The 20391-nt window shown below is 44.8% G+C and overlaps 1 long non-coding RNA gene across 2 annotated transcripts; it reads right to left on the bottom strand.

Annotated features, from left to right (window-relative positions):
• Positions 1–548: 548 nt before the first annotated feature.
• Positions 549–14319, bottom strand: LOC144101057 (uncharacterized). 2 transcript variants are annotated; one of them, XR_013307927.1, is made up of 5 exons: positions 14069–14319; positions 13342–13620; positions 8335–8458; positions 1991–2144; positions 549–700 (listed from the first exon to the last, which is right to left on the bottom strand). It is a non-coding gene; the product is annotated as an uncharacterized LOC144101057 (long non-coding RNA). The 2 variants fall into 2 exon arrangements; XR_013307929.1 differs by lacking the exons at positions 549–700; positions 1991–2144 and adding an exon at positions 5048–5169.
• Between the last annotated feature and the right edge of the window lie 6072 nt (positions 14320–20391).

Raw genomic sequence — 20391 nt, 5'->3', positions numbered from 1 at the left:
TTTCATATTATCAGAAAAAGTAATGGGTGCGTGAGTATGCCATCTGTTACATTATTGCTTCGAGAAATCAATATGCTACATAGTGGGTAGCGGTTCTGCAGATACACACATGCTTTTAAAGCGGTTTTTACCTTTTACTAGCACTAGGAGTCTTGTTGAGATCGCATATGTGCGCTGTTTTTTCGTGTGTATATATATGACGTGCTTCTTCCTAATAAAAAAATCAATTGTAAGATCAGTGCTGGTTTGTGTGTCTCGTCTCTTGGTCCGTGTGTGTGCACTTTTGAACCACCACTATAAAATTAAATAATAAATTATTTAGTGGTCGTACATGTATAGAATGTCTAACGCATGGTTTGAAAGAAGAAAACGCACAAGCAAAAATTTGGTACCCATAGTCCTTTAAATTTGGATGGCTACTCAGTAATTGATAACGGAAGTGCTGAAAACCACGCCAGGTAGATTGAAAGTAGCTTTTTCCTGCAATTAGATGGTGTGTTCACAAAGTGTATATAACCTTCAGAAGATTCGCATGTACTCACCAAAAACTGCGCTGTACAGCCGTAGGTTCTTAAATGCTTCTTTTTTGCCCCGCCCCTTCAATGTGTACATAAGGGCCACAGGAGTCTTCACTAGTCTTCATAAAAAGTTTTGTAGCCTCATCAGCTGGCTCACTCCCAATGAGTGCTAGCTTTTCGATCTGAAATAGATTATACAGATTATACAAAGTGAACTATGCCATGAAAATCATACACTAAACCATTCATAAAGCTCCCTCTTCGAGGAGCCATGTGCAAGTCAACAAAAAATCAGAAGGATGTAGAACAGGATAATACAGAGGACTCAGAGACCTATGATCTCAGTGGTGTGACTCACCTTAATGATAACAGAATTCTCTGCGGTCTTCTAAACACCCATCTTTGCATCATCATATTAACTTCCTTTTATGCACGACTCAATGGCATACGCTTCCCAAACAATAAGATAAGGGGGAAAAAGTGAAGCCATTACTTTAAGGCCACCTTGAACCATGGCGAAATTGTAGTCTGGAGCTAAATGAGTAATGTAAGAACATAACCGCCAGCTGCCACTATGAACAGCAAGGCTAATACTTGTGCTAATTGCTTGTAGTAGGCTAGATTTTATATACAGCAAATCCCCTTTCAAATACACTTGTACAAAATGAAGCTTCCAGGTCTACAAATCCAAATGCAACATGAGGCAATTTCGAAGTCCCAACTTAATCTGAAGTGGACTCACCATATGTAGAGGGCTCAAATTAAACTACAGCTGAACAAAACACTATGCATCAAAATTATATTAAAAGGAATCAATACGTTGCCAGTAGTTCATAGGCACAATTGAAAGAAATGCCATATGCCCAGTCGAAAAAAAAACACCAGCCCATTTCTGGTGTTTACACCAAACTGGCTTTTTTAGACACGGGTTCTGGTGTGACCATGTCTGGTGCTCCGACCAGGCCAGGATTTTCAGACATGGGTCCTGATGTGGCATAGTGTGGTGTGCTTTAGTGCGTCCTGGTCTGGTTTTCTGTGCTGTGACATGGTTGTCTGATACCGGCTCTGTTGTGCTTTGGTTTAGTGTTTCCTGGTGTGGTCGGTGTATCATTCGATTTGGTGTGGTTGGTATACCGTAGAATGTCTTGATTGAGACGCTGTGAGTTTGAACATTCTATCGTGAGAAAAATTAAGAGATCCCAGCGAATGCATGCCAAATGGTGTCAAACGGCAAGCACTCCTGATGTCGAGTCAGGTGCACTAACATCCATCAATCTCGCTGCGCCGGCCTTGATGGCACGAGCATTTCATCAGATGGCACCCGCACGCAGTTAGGCATAGTGTGGCACACACTCGCAGCATCATAATTTTTCACATGATTGTACACTGGAGCATGCACATAACCATATCATTTCTCTTCTTGCCGAAGACTAAGAGCAAGCACGTATCGTAAAGAAAGAAAAAATGCTCACATTTGCACAAAAGCATTTAGCTTCATTGGTAGAAAAATTGGCAGAATAGCCAAGATGGAGGCCCCTAGCATCATAGCGTGCATCTTTTCTGACAAAGTCGAATAGGCTGAATTTCTCTGATAGCAGCTTGACTTCAGCTGTGTAGCCACAATGCCTGAAGAACAACAGAACAAAATCACGAATTTGTGTGAAATACACTATAATAAACAAAGTGCAAAGACAACCAGCAAATACTGCTATTAAATTTAGCTCAGTGGTGCAAACATACAGTACACATTCAATACGACTTGCAATGCCTCTGCAGTAAATTAACTGTCTTCTGTTTTATAGTAAATCAAAGCTACTCACATAAAGCACCCCACTTGCATTAATTTGCTTGAAATCAGTGTCTGGATGAGCAAGTATTTCACACTTTCATTCACACAGTACAACGATGAACATGGACAAGGGGGAAGACACCGACAAACACTGAGGTGCCTCCTCCCTTGCCCCTGCTCATCATCATGCTGTGTGAATGAAAATGTGAATTATTGCATTGTGTTTTTCTTTTGTATTCATAGCTAACTGCATATATTTACAACACAGTTGGGTACGCCTGCATCATAATCTGAATTCCTATCATATTTTGGCATTGCAGCTGATATTGAGCATGGCAGTCTTTCTAACACAGTCAGGCTTTCTGAGACAATCAACAGCACTCTAGCATCTCCAGTAATTTGATTCATTACGAGGCTCAGAGATACTAATACATGGTAGCCTAGAGAAATAAATTGATATAGAAATTCTACTGCTGCAGAAAACAAAAATAAGAGAAATCAAGGAATTACAGAAATGATTACAAGATGCCCATAAAGATGGGCACAAAAAGGAGATAAGATGTAGTTCGACTAAAAAAATATCAGATGCGAGTATATTTCAGGGTGACAAAATCCATGTATTGAGACTTTTTATGTGCACAGGGTGCAGAACTGTAAAGCACTGCATGGCTGGCTGCATCGATTTAGAAGGCCATTCCTCTTCATTTCTTCCAAAAGAGTGGCAGCAAAGCATAAAAAGCCGACTGCTGAAATTTATTTTCAGCTGAATGCCACTTACAAAATGACAAGGGTGGAATGTTAATGATTCGAAAGGAAACCTTAAACAAGATGCGATGAACTCTGGCACTGGTAAAACCCCAACAGATGTGCAAAAAAAAGCTGCCAGATTATTTTCCTGCTGAATGTATTAAAACCAAAGCTGCCTGAGCGCACATGAGTTTTGTTTACGTATAGCTTGCTATACACATCCTGAGCCTCTGGTGCAGTTGACTGCAGAGTACCTGCAGACACTTGCACACATACAAAACCCACACTAGAATCTGCGTACTGTGCATTGCAAACTATAGTGCCTAGCACGCCCTGTCTTCCAGTGAGATGCACTTCTGGTGCATCCAGACGTTAGGGTTCCAGTTATAAAAAATGTCCGAGTTGATTATGAGTTAAGTGAATAAGCTTAACAAGTTGACTGGTTCTAAGCAGGCAGATCACTTGCAAGAGCCGCTTCTCACATCAAGGCAGAAAACAATAATGGCTTCAGGACACTGCAGTGCAGGGCTCCAAATTAGTTTAGACCAAGTGGGGTTCGTTAAGCTTCGCTGACATTGTATGGCAGACCGGCGCCTTTTCCAAAGTAGCAATCTTTACTGCCACACATATACATAACTCACAAGCCGCATGATTCCTCCCAACATGTATGCAACAAAGTATTGCAACCACTTCGAGCCATCTCTACAGGCCCCACTGGGCCGTCCCTGCTAAGTGTGAAAAAAAGTGGCTAAGATATGCTTTGTCATATTCAATGCTACAAACTATTTTTACAAAGCATGCAGCAAAGCTAGCGAAAGAGTGCTTAAGCACACCTATGCTTGAGTAAAAAGTAGCCAAAATCTTTTTACATGTGAACTGAAGTAGCCGAAGTTAGAACGTGATTTCTAAAACTCTATGCATAACAGCTAGACAAGAGAGCAGAGAAGGTAAGGGCAAACAGGGGCTCATTATGGGCTAAATGATGGAGGACTACTAAGACCTGAACTTATTTCCTACTTGAACAGTTATGCACATCATAAAGGAAGCTGACAAACGGCACGAAGTTATACTGGTATTTTGGCCTCAGATGCTCGCTCATTTGAGCCTCAGTATCTTAACTAAAGCAATAAAAAAAGACATGACTGTTGAAGGCATCATAAGCTCCTGTAAAGCTCATCAGCAGTGAGAAAAACAAAGTCTAACCTTCATAATAATATAAAAGTCAGCCAATGAGGCCACTGTGTCAGTCACCAACTAAGAGACCATGTACAAATTATACACTGTAAATGCACAAACTCTACATGAGAGCAAAGCATGCCCTGCACTTGTGAAACAAATTTGTGTCAATGTAAGATTCTTGGCAACAGTAGGCATCACCATTATTGGCATGTGATAAAAAGGAAGAGGGTACCTTAATGATGCAGTACAATTTAGAATTCAGCCCTTCAGTAAACTATATTTTGTCTAGTACCATGAGCACCGTCTGAGCAAAAGGCAAAAATGAAAGGAAAGCTGCCAGCTGTCATGAGGCCTGCCACAAAAAAACACTGAACAGAAGTGGTGCACAAACAAAAAAGAAGGGATGCACTATGCGATTACAGAACACAAAATAACACAGGAAAACAGGGCCCAACCAATGAATGAAAAGAGAACAACAAAAAGAAGGTAAGCAGTACTAAACACTGCTACCTCTGCAAATTGAGAACAGTGAAATAGACAACACCTAAAAAATAAGTTCCAAGGACTATAAAAACGTAACTTTGGTCCAATATTTTTTGAACGGTGCATTAGACATTAAAATACATGAATCCCCAAGTGGTATTTGCCTACCATTAAATAATTTATAATTCCATTCCCTTCTCTGATGTTGTTTAGGCTTGATCAGCCGAATGATGGCTGTGATGCCTAGTTGGCCTTTAGGTCTGCTGAGGCATGGAAAAGGCTACAATATAAACGTTGATATGCAATTTTAATGCACTACAACACCTAAAACAGCCTGTTTCAAAAGCTGGAATGACAACAAATGCCATAGCAGCAGTTATATTACCAGTTTTCTTGCTTTTGACATGACCTGAAAACCAACTACACGTCGCAGCTATCGTTCGGTTGATAATACTGAAACAACAAGGAGAAAGACAATTATAAATTCTTTACCAGTCATAGAGCAGATATCACGGGGTGGTCCATGTACAGGTGCGGACAGAAGTAAACGGAGCGCGCCGCACAAGTACTGCGTGTCAGCGCCGCCTAGCCAAACCAGACGAAAGTTCGAAATCGCCACGTGCATGTGCAGGCCCGCTTCCAGCGTGACCCTCTCAATGCTCCGCTTGCCTCGCATTCGTCCGGCGTCTGTGTCGTGCTGATGATGATCATGATCGGATGGTCGTGCTCTGTGTAGGTAGCGAACATTTCGGAAAACAAAGACCGCTGTCTTGGTAAGGCAAATTGCGCGGGGACGCATCTACCATTAAGCCGCTTCGTTTGAGACAGCTGGAGGCGTGTTTGCGCTGCAAACAACCCGCATGTTTCGAACTTTTGCTGCCGCTGGGACTCTGCTGCGTCTCACTCGCAAGCAAACGAGCTCGAAACACTCGGCATACTGCCGCAGTTTTGTGTTAATTTTCTACAGTTATCACTGATGATTCGCCTTGTCCCTACCAGGCGCTGACGCTGCTCTAGTGCATGCACCCTGCCTGTCTCCCCCGAAACAAACTGCCCCTATACTAGATCCTGCTCTTATCACCACTGAGACAGTGCGCTGCGTATCGCGCTGTCATGTGCAGAGCAGAGCTCATGGTAATCACTTTGCATGCATCTTCGGATCTTAGAATGACTACAAGCACCCGCTGTCTCACCCACACGAATGCCGCGGCAGCAGTGCATCACTGTTGCGTGCCCCGCGTGCGAAATTCGGCATATAAGTACCCGTGATCGCCCACTAATCAGAGTATGAGTCACGACAGAACCCGGCAAGCGATCCAAACTCTTCTGTGCGAGCTGTATTACTTCACTGCTACCGGTTACATAGAGACATTGGTCTGTTTCAGAATATAGGTGTGGAAACCCAACAGCTGCATCCAGCACATTTGGAAGCAATCACTATCCTTGAGATGCTGGATCGCGCTGCAAAAAACGCCAAGAGCGGCGGTTTCATCTCATTTTAAGCTGACCTCCTAGGCGAGGTTCCAATGCAGGAGCCCTGTAGTGCCATACAGACACACATGGCGCATGCTTTGCCGCTCCGTCGGTTCCTCGTAGGCTCAAGCCGAAAATGAACGGTAACTGTATTAAAAGAACCCGAAACTGCGGTGGTGTATCGAGTGTTTTTGAGTTTATTTGGTCTATAGCGAGATGGAAATGAATTCCAGAGGCAACTAAAGTTTGAAGGACACGCGCTATTTGCGATGGAAACGTGCCTACAGCTGCCACAGATGAAACGACATAATGATAGCGTCGCCCCCGCGGGATTTGTGGCATCAAGGGCAGCGGTCTGTGCGCTCCGAAATGCCCGCTCGCTACTAAGGGCACAACCATCCGACCATAATCATCATCAGCGTGGCCCTGACTACGGCCGAATGCGAGGCAAGCGGAGCAATGAGAGGGTTGCACCGGTTGGGGGCCTGCATATGCGTGTCGCGAATTCGAGCTTAAGTGCGGTTTCGGTAGGCGGCGCTGAAAAGCAGTTCTTTCTTGTGCGGCGTGCTCCGTTTACTTCTGTCCACGCGTGTACATTAACGTCTGAGGCATTTGAAAAAAGACGCAAGCAAACATCCGGTGTCATAGTATATGCAGTTTCTTTCAAGCTTTGTTGAACTATGATATCAGGTAGCATGCCGAAAGGCTGAGTCAAACAGGTCACTACAAGCTCCTAATTTCCTGTAAGTGTATTAGAGCAAGTATACTCTGAACTTGCACAGTGTCATCACCAAGCAAGTGAAATGACAAAAAAAAATCAAAACTGACCAAGATAATCACAGAGGTAACAATTTATGGTGAACATTCACCTTTTTCATTTAGCACGTTTAGCTTTTTTGTGCACAGGCTATAATTCAACAGACCTTGAAGTAGTTTGCAGTAGACAGTGCTTATTTTCCACTCAGATCTAGAGGCAGTAAAAAAATTGCAACTACAGTGAAAAGTTCATTTAACAGTACCTCTTGCTGGACTAGTTGGTGTAACATTGTGTAACAAAAGTAAAAACAGCGCTAATTTTTACATAAACAACAAGAAAAAACAGACAGGACGGGCGCTGTCCTGTCTGTTCTTTCTGTGTGGTTTGTGTAAAAATTAGTGCTGTTTCTACTTTCGTTATACAGTGAGAGGCCACAGAAGAGAAGCTGTCAAGTCCAATTAATGTTTCATCATTGAGGTGCATTCATAGCTGCACTATATAACATCATTCATATTCTTTTCTTCAAGTGAAATAAGACGTATTTGCTGGACCAGTCTCTGAGGAGTGCCATGTGACACCGGCATTACTGCAGAAGCTTGACATGGTTATCCTTCTACTATGATTCTCTATGAGGAGTGCCATGGGAGATGGATACTAGAGGAAAAAGAGTAAAAGCATTGTTCTAATGCTGTAATATCACCTTAGAATGCTGCCCTGTTGCCCATTACTTCATATTGGCATTTTTTAAAGCCTGGCTGCATTGAAAGGGGTTTCTAGTGACTCGAGAACAGGTGGGGACGGAACTAGAGAGGGAGAGAGAGAAAGCGGCTGAGCTGAGGCTATGCCAGTGTGCTCGTTGTTGCTGTGTAGCCTTGGAGCTGAGCGGCCAGCTCTGGACTCAATCGTGGTGTGAGGGTGCGGGTTTCCCTTTTTCTTGCACCCTGTGTGTTGTGCTGTCAACGTTGCATTTCTTGCGTCTTGGCTATAAGAAAACGTGTTAATGATTCTTGCTAAAAATTACCACGAAATTTTAGAAATGACAGGAGAAATGTTCCAACCACCACTAACAAGAAAAAGAAAATTGGTTGATTGCTTCGGATTCATACGCTCCTTATAAGCATTCTAGTACAGGAAGTCTCAGATTCCTCGCTAGTTCTGTAAGGGTTCCGAGGCCAGCCGAGACAATCCTGTATATAAGCACTGCTTCTTTCTGAGCATGAAACTGGCACTATCTGATGATGACCTATTTAGATGAGACACACACGTTATTTTGAATAGGGGAATGCCAATACATGCCATCAACGTTCTGGTCCAAAGCAAACATTGCAACACACTGATCTCAATGCAGAGGTGAAAAAAAAACAGATCTGAGAAAACTCGACACATACTTGTGCTCTGCAATGTATGCTGAACAGGCACAGACAAGAACAGCCCCAAATCTCGACAGTGGAGACATCTTCTCCGATGAAGCTCTTTTCAGACCTCTTCATTACTGAAGAGAAGGCACTTCACCTGCATAACATAATTTTCAGCTGTGTATTTTGCACCCACAGTGCCTGGCACTTCCTGATAATTATTTGTATTGCTGGCATTTCACACAACCACAAGAAAATGTTTAAACAGCCAAACTTCAAATACATAACGCCACTTTCTCACACTAGTTTTTATGATCAGCTCTGTACTACTTAGGTTATTATAAACAACTTAATTTGAAAGGGTTACAAAGCGCTCTTTTTCTATGGCTACTTCTTCGTCATCATTTAGCAATGATTTTTATTCACGGCCGCCAGCAACTAAAAGAACTTTACAGCTGCAGGCAACGTTACCAATGCTACAAAAGTGATTGAGCAGGCAGCTACCTGTTGTGGTATCGCAGTGACGCGTCGCTTCAATTAACTCAGTCGCTTGCATGCCTTGACGCGTCACACCCCTCCCACTCTGAGCTTGACAGCTGGTGTAATCGGCTCGTAGAGGTGTGTTCTAACCTTAAGACGCCACATCAGATCACTATAAAGACGCACATACGCGTAGCGAATAACAGGACGCTAAACAGACCGAGCGGCGCACGCTATCGGCAGTCCGCAACGGGTCGATACTGGCGTCAAAAACACGCGAGCAGGCAGTGCACGATCACGTGCCACGTCGAATAATGAACAGTAAGTCGGGCAACCACCCTAACGAAAGCCCAAAACATAGTCACGCGCCTTGCTGGGCGGTATACAGATAGATAGATAGAACTTTTATTCATGTCAATTGCCAGACAACATAAATCAGGCCTACCAAAGCCTCAAAGGGCTTGAGTGGCAGCGCCTGGCAGACAGCGAACGTTGGCAAAACAAAGGAAAATAGAGACGTTGCAATGAACTTTGCAAAAAAGAAAAGGTCACCAAACATAGTGAAACAAATATATAACTATTACAACATCAAGAGAGATTACAGTAATTTGAAATTAATACAGTAAATAGATGAAATAACTACGGGGCAGGAAGCAGCGCAGAGACATACCGCAAAGTTTTTTTCAGGGTGTATTTAGTTTTCATGCGGAGTACAGTAGGTGGCAAGCTATTGAAACAGGCAGGTACATAGTAATGGCGTGTGCGCTTTCCGTACCGGGTTGAGGAGCGAGGAATGCAATAGCGGTATTTTGGTCTTAAATCCCGAGCAGGAACATATGGAACGGTGAACTGACTGTACCAGAAGTGTTTTAGCACAATAGTTTCTGTTAATAAAGAGTTAAAACTTGGAAGCTTTAGTCTTCTAAAAATATCAATGTCATTACCAATGGACAGGTCGTAAGCAATATTCTTTAGAAGCAAACGCAAAAGCGAATTCACCCTGTGTTGCCAGCGAACCGTGCAATGACCATAAACAGTAATTCCGTACCTAAGTACACTATAAGCTAGAGCATGTGCAACACATTTACGGACAGAAAAAGGCATAAAATATCTGATGTTATACAGGACACACGATACAGCACGAAGCCTTTGGCAAACAAAAGAAAGGTGCGAGTTCCAAGAGAGATCGCTGTCGAAGATCAGGCCAAGATATTTGACCGAATGCGCATATTTTACTGGTACACAGTTTCAATTAAAACAAAAGGAAGTATGCAAAAAAACAGGGTCAGTCAATTCAACTTGTTTTAATGGGTTATGAAAACAGATCAGTTTTGTTTTAGAAGTATTAACATTATTAAGATTAAACTTAAACCAGTCCATGACTTTAATAGCTGCTATCTGTAGTGCTGTAACAGCATCAGTGTATTTCTTTGCACATGCAACAATAACAGTGTCATCAGCATACTGAAACAGCAAAGGTGGCACACTGGTAGCAAGGTCGTTAACGTATAGATTGAATTATAAAGGACTCAATATAGAACCCTGCGGGACTCCAGAGGTAATTGCCGTGAAATCGCTATGGAATCTTGAAATCGACACATATTGGCGCCTATCTTGTAAAAAGTTAGTAAGCAGTTCTAAAAACGAACCTCGAAATCCCAGCGCAGAAAGTTTATCAAGCAAAAGAACGTGGCAGATGCTATCAAAAGCCTTGCTTACGTCCAGAAAAAGAGAACATGCGACTTGATTCTTATCAAAAGCTGAATTTAGCACGTCAGAGAATTCTTCAAGAAGAACCGTTGTTCCTTTTTCTGCTATAAAGCCGTACTGACAAGGTGATAGAACACTGTGCGTATTCAAAAAATTCGTCATGGTGAGTAATAGATGCTTCTCAAAAATTTGACCAATGCATGGTAGAATAGAGATAGGTCGGTAATTACTCATGTTTCTGGTGCCACCCTTGTACAAAGGTATAACTTTAGCAGTTTTCATTGAAGCAGGTATTATATCAGTAGAAATGATAGTGTTAAGGATAACTAGTAGAACACCTTTAATCACTTCAAAGTTTCTGCACAATTCAGAAATCGTGAGGCCGTCATGACCAGGAGATTTGCTACGTTTAAGACTGAAAAGTATACACCTTAAATCACTTTCAGTAAAATCAGGAAGGAAAGCAGATTCCATCACACTGAGATGCATAGGACAGTCGGTAGGAGGGGTTCGAGATGCACCAGAGACCAGCGAAAAAAAATTGTTGAAGTCATTCGCAATGCTCTGTCCATCTTTATGAAAATGCGAGATGAAATATGTATCATTGTAGATAGCAGCGCTCCCTCCTTTCAGACTATTCACCAATGACCATGTTTTCTTGCTGTTAAAACGTGCGTCATTAAACTGGGACCTAAAGTGGTTGCGCTTGGCCAGACGGATCATGGCATTGACACGGTTTCGTTCACGTTTAAACTACAGTCGTAGCTGAGAACAGTTTGGGGCACGTCTTGATCGAGCCCAGAGCAGATCCTTCTCTTTAATGGCTTCCAGAATTGCGGAAGACATCCACTTATTGTCTAAATTTCGTTGTTTAACTGTCACCATGCGGGAAGATTCTGCTTTGTGTGAACGAAAAACATCGACGAACCTGTCATATAAGTCCGCAGGGGACACACTGTGTATAAAAGAATCCCAATCATGCTTGGCTATTCTTTCATCAAGACGCTTATAATCAAGTACTGATACCTTTTGCTGGCTGTGCGTAGATGCAGGATGGCTGGAACTATCTGTTAACGAGCAGCAAATGAAATAGTGGTCTGCAAGCTTGACCTCAACCACAGCAGACCGCACCGACAGGTTTTGAGAACGCACGTTGATGGGGTCGATGCAAGACACGACAAGCTGCCCAGCTAAGTATTCCTCACGTGTAGGGCTGTGGATTGTAGTCGCTAGTCCCCACTTTGATAAAATGTCCAGATAATCTGCGACCGTTGACACAGTGGGGCGTAGAATATCGATATTCATATCACCGATAATGCACACGTGTTCTTCGCGGGAGAACGATGATATTGCAAAATCAAGCTCAGCTAAAAAAATTCGACCGTTACAACACGGAGGGCGGTAAATTGTGAGAAGAACCAGCGACAACAAAGGTGTACTTAGGCGGAGCGCAACTACTTCTGCTTGAGTGAAAGGAACACTAATTTCAGAAACGGACCAAGAATCCTTAACAAAAACTGCGATTCCTCCTCCCATTCTTTGTAAACGAGTGTAAGAATATAACTGGCAGCCTGGCAGCGAGAAATGTAGTAACACGTCTGACGAAGCGTTCACTTCCGTGAGAGCAACGACGTCAAATCTTGAGTGAAAAGGGTGAGTTAACGCACAAAAATGGTCCCAGTGTTTCCGTATACTGCGAATATTAACTTGAGTAAACTGAAATGAATTGCCTGTTTGATACTGAAAAAACTTCCGGCCTTCAGAAAAATCGGAACACTTCACGAAACTTGTATCAGACATGGTTATGTTAGTTTCTCAAGATCCGAAAACTTGTTGATGCGAATGAGAGGTGCGCCTTCGGACCGCTTTGCAAGGACCTTCCCATTTTTGGTCCAGACGAACTCAAAACCCTTTTGTTTGCCCCGAAACCTTGCTAGTCGGAACAGCTCGCGATTAACCCGAGACAGGTTATCGTTAAAAAACAGCCGAGGAGACTGGTCGTCTTGCACCAAATCAGGAAGGCCCTTCCGAGCTCCGAGCCATTTCTGCTTAACAGAAACCGACTGAGTCTGTTCTAGGATCGGTGGGATATAGTCGCCTCTGGACAGCAGCCGATGGACTGCCGATATATCTGCTGGTTGAAAATCGGTAAGGTTTAGTTTGCCTGCTAAGGTACTTAAGAAAGTGTGCAAGTTTTCATCAGATTTGACTGGAAGGCCGTGAATCTCGAAGTTACATCGTCTGCTGTATTGTTCGAGATAATTTATCTCTCCACTCATCCTGTCAATCACTTCTGTCTGGGAAACTACTGTTGAAGACAGTGATTGAACTTGTGACCGAAGATCTGCAAGCTCAGCCTGATTAGTGGTCACTGTAGCAAGCACAGAATCATACCGTGACGAAAGGAAGTCAATAGCTGACTGTATGTCCTCGACTGCTGAAGCAACCTTTTCGCTAGTTTCCTTGACCAACAATAGTTCTTCCATTTTCACCATCAGTGCTGATACAGTGGTAGTCAAAGTATCCAGCTTCACATTCAGAGCAGACAGTTGCTGCGAGAACGAACCACCATCGGGGTTGGATGCTACGTCAGGTTGCGCCACCAAATCATCCTTGCATGAAGGACACTTCCATGTTTCACGTGTTACCGTACTCATCTTCTTGTAGGCGTTATCAGTAACTGACGAGCAGTTTTTCCCCAAATGAAATTCGCCCTCACAGGCACAGCAAGTCATAAATTTCCCATCTTTCGGTATGGCTTTTGAGCAAGAAGTACACAAAGAAGACATGGTGCAGTCAGCGGCAAAACACGAAAAGTGATGAATTACAACAGGTTTAACCAACACTCACCTGCCAAAAGCGAAGCAAACGTTTAGACCGGGACAAAGGTTTGCCGCTGACTGCAACGGTCCACGATGTTGACGGCCTTTAAATAGTCGGTGATCGGCGCCAGGGAGACATCTTTGGCAGGTCCAGAGCCAATGAAGGCAAGGATGGCTTGCGATGTCGAAACAGCAGCTTTCTTGAGAGCCGCATGCGCAGATCAGTCACCCGAAGCAGTTGCGAAGGTGATAGCCGTTGAAGATACGAGCCGCTTTCCGGCTGATACTGTCCCCTGGCTTGCAGAGCCTGCCAAAAGCGAAACAAACGTGTAGACCGGGACAAAGGTTTGCCGCTGACTGCAACGGTCCACGAAGTTGACGGCCTTTAAATAGTCGGTGATCGGTGCCAGGGGGACATCTTTGGCAGGTCCAGAGCCAATGAAAATTGCCACATTTACATTTAGGACTCCTACGCGTGCCTGCCATTCAGCAAACGCATCTATGCATACACCTCGGCGCTCGCGTCGCAACGCATAAACTGTGAACACTGACGGACCAGCAGTTTGATGATTCGATGTGGAATGCACTCTGCTGCCGCGGAAACAACCAGTGACTCACGCGCAATGCCGAACGGAAACGAACAGGACAGAGCTGACAGAGCCTCGTCCCTTCTGCTTGTTCTCGCCTTTGCGCTCGCTCGTTTATTTTCGCGGTCGCAAATTGCACGCACTCTTGCGCTACACTATGGGTCTCACCAGGAAACGAAGACTCTACGCATTCCAGTAACCGCTTTCTTCTCTTGCTTCGCGGCGGCTACGGTTGAAGCCGAACGTGTTTTCAATATGAAACGGCACCATGCTTCTCGGCGTGGTCACTTTTCACAAAGTACGCGAAAAGCTGCCTTGCTGACACGCGGCGCAAGCTACTATAAGCAAAAAATCCAAACGGAAGTTTGAAGGAACGATTTTGAAATCACACACAAACAGCACACGGAACAGCAGCCGCACGGAACACGGCACGGCGCGGCGTAAGGCCTAGCCGGATATCACTCCGGAATGCACCGAGGGAGAGGAGGGGAGGAGGGTGTGCTGCGTCCTGCCACGTGACCTGGCAGCAGCGCGCTGGATTTGAACGGCGTTGGGAAGCACGCTAGGCGCTGGCGCGTGGCTATTAGCGTGGCTATTAGCGTCATGGTAAGTATATACTGCGCACTATTACAAAATTGCAGTTAGACTAAGGCGCTCCGCGCCTCCGTGCATCATTTCCGTGCAGTTTTCATGTCAAAAGCAGGCGACAATGTTTCAGCTCCTTGCTGAACAACTTTACAAATTGTTTTCTTAGTTTTCTCTTTTCTTTCTGGTCTTTTGCCGACCGGATTAACGAGCTTTCACTGCATATTTTTAGCACAGCACCAAGTTTCTCGTAAACCACATATAGCCTTACGCTACAAAGATATGATCTGCAGAACAAGTCTGCTTTACTCAACTTCAAAAAAAAAGTTAATCTCGAAGGTGCTATTGTAGATTTCAACAAAATGTGCATTACTGCAAAATCTCATTAAATCGAACATCAAGGGACCATAAAAAATTCAAATTATCAAATGACCCCCAACAAAACTGACAAGAACCATTTTTACCAGGTCGGAAGAGGGGACCGCCTCAGTTATTGCTGGCAGCCGGAATTCGTCTACCTATATGCTTCGCGATTTTGAAGCGCATATAACTTGACTTACATGCTTAATTGCATATTCTATGCAGAATATATTTAGCTTGAACGCGGGAATGCAAGCTATTTGCCCACATTCGTCTGGCTTCATCAACGTGCTGAGTGGCAGCCCATATACTGAGGATTATATATATATATATATATATATATATATATATATATATATATATATATATATATATATATATATATATATATATATATATATATATATATATATATATATATGCCCGCACTTCACCCATGCGCCCATGATCCATTGCTGTGGTACCCATGCAGCCCTTTTACATGTAATGTAGGATATGCAGCCAGGCTAATGTAAGTGAACTACACGTCTATATGTGTCGCCGGGCAACGATCGGTATCATTATGCGTGATGTTTCTGCATTGCAACCTCCAGAATAATCGACGCAGGACTTACGAAGGCTACAGGCTGAAGTATACTGCTGTTTCCACACACAGTGTCGTCAGAGTGATGCACGGCAAGCCCCCATCGTGGTTGCCCGCAATTCACCGTCGTATAGCCCAGGTTCACGCACACACATTTTGCCACTGCATAGTCCACACATAGCCCTTTTCTACCAGATATGTAGGCGGGGAAGGTGTGGGAATGGCTGATATATGCCCATGCGCCACCCATGTATTTTCTACGCAGTGCCTTTGTAGGCTGTAGGCGGGAATATTGTATGTTTGCCCACACGCAGCTAGCCTCCTTGGATCCTTGAGGGTGCTGCAGGGGCCGCCTCTATTGGGTTTGCCTGCACTTCACCATCATGTAACCCCATATTTTATGCACACGAACTGCATGCAGCCCATGCTTAGCCCTTTCATACCCTGGTTAGGATAAAGGCGGGGAAGATGCGGAAATGACAAACGTGCCCACGCCTCGCCCATGCGGGACCAACGTAGGCGTTGCTCAGACAGCCCAAACAGCATGCCTACAACGCTTCGCCGCTGTGCAGCCCAAAGTTTAGCCCCTGTATTTTCCACACAGGACCCATGTAGGCCGAAGGCGGGAATACTATCTCTCTGCCCACACAAAACCACCGTGGTTCCCTCAAGGCGCTGCACGGGCAGCCCCAAGGGGGGCTGCCCACACTTCGCTATGATAGAGCCCGCACTGTTGCCTGCATGTATCTGTGGTGGGACCCAGGTGGGCTGGCCGCTCTGTTTAAGCCCATGCGTAGCTGACGAGGGGCCCACTCAGGCATAAAATGGGCAGCCCAAACCTTTTTTGCCAGCACTGCGCCCACGAGGGACCCATGTAGGTTTATTGCGGGCAGCCACCAGCCCTCATTGCCCATGTCGGATCCGCATGGGCCCGCCACCTTGTGCTACTGGGGTTGCCTTCTTTTTTTCCCCTTTCAAAACGATGTACACTGCCGAGATAAAGAAGACTCACTGTACAGGCGGATTTACACGTGGCGGGTTGCAATACGGTCGCTGCGTGGCAAAAAATTAAAAACACTAAATGGATTGAAAAAGGCCCTCCATTAGGAGCCAGAATTATTCCGTTCACTGTTACGAAGCACGGAAATTCGTAAGAAGATTTGGAGGGACAATTAAGCTCCGCCTTTTAGGGTACGACGCGACAGCGCTTCCTCTTTCCCACGAAGGCATGGGTACTGTTTCCCCTTTCACAATCACAATCATTATATGAAAAACCACACGATATACATATAATACATATAAAGCATCTTTTCAACCAAGCCGTACGAACGTTCCCGCGTAGCGTAGCCGTTGCATGTCTGACTTGGAGCCTGTGAGCAGCTGGTGTGGCTGGCGCCATCTTTGGCTGGCGCCATCTTATGACAGCCACCTTTTCGACCAATCCGGCTTTTTCCGTCACGCTGACGGTAACGAGGACAACAGCTTTTCTTCGACATGGGGCCCGTACGCTGCTGCGTAAAAGTATTTGTACAGTGTGTTACAACTAGAGATGAAACACAAATGCGGACTTATTCCAAGATGAAGTGGTTTAGATGGAGGCGAAATTCTAGAGGCCCGTGTACTGCGCGATGTCAGTGCACATTAAATAACCCCAGGTGGTCGAAATTTTCAGAGCCCTTCACTACTGCGTCTCTCATAGCCTGAGTCGCTTTGGGACAATAAACCCCCATAAACCATATTTTCTCCCGGCACGGTCATAAGCAACTTCGTCACACGTTTCGCGCTATGTAAGAACATTTTACTACGTGAGGTCAGAACTAACTACGGGAAACAATTCCTTCATTTTTCTTCCATATTATTTTAGAATTCCTTGAACTTAGACATCAAACTAACTCGCTTTCTTTGTTGAAGGTCAAATTAAAGCTTTAACTTCTTAATGTGCGATTTTTTCTTATTTTTTCTTATTAATCCTATGCATTGCGGTATCTGTGAGTGTTTCATTGTACATTCTCCTGCATTATATTGTTTGTATTTAAATATTTCGGTAACTCATATTAGACTATGTATCTACATACTTATTCCCTGCGTCGCTAATTGATGTGTTGTGTATATCCTGTTTTCTTGCTTATTGAAAATTATTGTCACAAGAGGTTCCGACCGGTGTCTAGTACCATGGGATCTCTCGCTGTATACGCTTGTAACTTTATTTGGATTCCTTAATAAACTTTCAACTTCAAACTTCAAATGCTCGCTTGAAAGGAAGGAAAACAACTGATAGGATGTACTAAGTTTCATAACAAAGTTATTTTACTTAGAAGACACGTAATTCATCCGTCTTTAACCCATTTCTGAAGAACATTTTTATCTCGCTAAAAGTAGTACTGGTGTATGCTAGATAGATAGATAAAGAGGAGGAGGGAAAGGCAGGGATGACTGGTGTATGCTAGGAATTTATTGTAGTATAGTACGTAATAAGCGTGTGCTCTTTAAACGTATTCGGTACCAATTCGTGGAAGAACAAACATTTCAGCGTAATTGTAATGCTCTTGATTTAACATAAGGAAATTTAAAAGAGTTCAGAAAATAGTGTTTACAGAGAATGTCAAGGACACCGCCCTGTGTCGTCTTCTTTCTCTGTCCCGTGTCCGCTGCGGTGTCTATCTCCTTCATGTCTCACCAACTGGCCTACACATCTACCCTCCTAAGTTATGTGTCCCCAGACACCGCCCTGTGTCGTCTTCTTTCTCTGTGCCGTGTCCGCTGCGGTGTCTAGCTCCTTCATGTCTCACCAACTGGCCTACACATCTACCCTCCTAAGTTATGTGTCCCCAGACACCGCACTGTGTCGTTTTCTTTCTCTGTCCCGTGTCCGCTGCGGTGTCTAGCTCCTTCATGTCTCACCAACTGGCCTACACATCTACCCTCCTAAGTTATGTGTCCCCAAACACTGCCCTGTGTCGTCATCTTTCTCTGTCTAGTGTCCGCTGCGGTGTCTAGCTCTTCCATGTCTCCCCAACTGGCCTACACATCTACCCTCCTAAGTTATGTGTCCCCAGACACCGCCCTGTGTCGTCTTCTTTCTCTGTCCCCGTGTCCGCTGCGGTGTCTAGCTCCTTCATGTCTCACTAACTGGCATACACATCAACCCTCCTAAGTTATGTGTCCCCAGACACCGCCCTGTGTCGTCTTCTTTCTCTGTCCCGTGTCCGCTGCGGTGTCTTGCTCCTTCGTGTCTCACCAACTGGCCTACACATCTACCCTCCTAAGTTATGTGTCCCCAGACACCGCCCTGTGTCGTCTTCTTTCTCTGTCCCGTGTCCGCTGCGGTGTCTAGCTCCTTCATGTCTCTCCAACTGGCCTACACATCTACCCTCCTAAGTTATGTGTCTCCAGACACCGCCCTGTGTCGTCTTCTTTCTCTGTCCCGTTTCGCTGCGGCGTCTAGCTCCTTCATGTCTCACCAACTGGCCTACACATCTACCCTCCTAAGTTATGTGTCCCCAGACACTGCCCTGTGTCGTCATCTTTCTCTGTCCCGTGTCCGCTGCGGTGTCTAGCTCCTTCATGTCTCCCCAACTGGCCTACACATCTACCCTCCTAAGTTATGTGTCCCCAGACACCGCCCTGTGTCGTCTTCTTTCTCTGTCCCGTGTCCGCTGCGGTGTCTAGCTCCTTCATGTCTCACCAACTGGCATACACATCTACCCTCCTAAGTTATGTGTCCCCAGACACCGCCCTGTGTCGTCTTCTTTCTCTGTCCCATGTCCGCTGCGGTGTCCAGCTCCTTCATGTCTCACCAACTGGCCTACACATCTACCCTCCTAAGTTATGTGTCCCCAGACACCGCCCTGTGTCGTCTTCTTTCTTCGTCCCGTGTCCGCTGCGGTGTCTAGCTCCTTCATGTCTCACCAACTGATCTACACATCTACCCTCCTAAGTTATGTGTCCCCAGACACCGCCCTGTGTCGTCTTCTTTCTCTGTCCCGTTTCCGCTGCGGTGTCTAGCTCCTTCATGTCGCACCAACTGGCCTACACATCTACCCTCCTAAGTTATGTGTCCCCAGACACCGCCCTGTGTCGTCTTCTTTCTCTGTCCCGTGTCCGCTGCGGTGTCTAGCTCCTTCATGTCTCACCAACTGGCCTACACATCTACCCTCCTAAGTTATGTGTCCCCAGTCACCGCCCTGTGTCGTCTTCTTTCTCGGTCCCGTGTCCGCTGCGGAGTCTAGCTCCTTCATGTCTCACCAACTGGCCTACACATCTACCCTCCTAAGTTATGTGTCCCCTGACACCGCCCTGTGTCGTCTTCTTTCTCTGTCCCGTGTCCGCTGCGGTGTCTAGCTCCTTCATGTCAAAGAGAAACTGTTTCTGTCTGTGTAAAATATCCTAGCGATACATGCTGTCAATAGCAACGTTCCCATGATAGCGAGTGGCATACAATATTTTAGTCACACTCTTGCGCAGAATTCTATTTATTCACAGAAATTGAGAAGGTTCAAGACCATAAACACTAATTCTATATCTAGGTATCGTGTCCCATAAGCATTGCTAAACTTATTTTCCGCATTAAACTGACCAAATTTCAACGGCAAGTGGTTATCGAGGGCACCCATCGGCTTCTTTTACGGTCAACACACTAAGAAAATGCAATGATGAAATCTGCACGCCTGCAGTGCAAGCAAAGTGGCCATAGCTAAACCTGCACTGACATCGTCTTTTCTGAGCGCTTAATAAAGCACAGGAACTGCATGCATGCGTAGATACAAATTTGCCCAGAGGTGTTGCGCTAATATACAATGCAATCAGTTCTTTTCCCACGTATAGACAACGCGGCTTTCCGTCATCTTGCCTTTTACTATGGGCTTTGGCAGCGAAGCCGCAAGTTTATGAATGCGTGCGAAGTCATTACCAGTGAGATGTACCTGTATTTGCTCATATTAGCTTTTATTTCAAAATGAATTGC

The sequence above is a fragment of the Amblyomma americanum genome, chromosome 1 (genome assembly GCF_052857255.1).
Source record: "Amblyomma americanum isolate KBUSLIRL-KWMA chromosome 1, ASM5285725v1, whole genome shotgun sequence".
NCBI classification, from domain to species: domain Eukaryota; kingdom Metazoa; phylum Arthropoda; class Arachnida; order Ixodida; family Ixodidae; genus Amblyomma; species Amblyomma americanum.
Note: the sequence above shows the minus strand (reverse complement) of the source record. Positions and strands in the feature narration are given on the sequence as shown.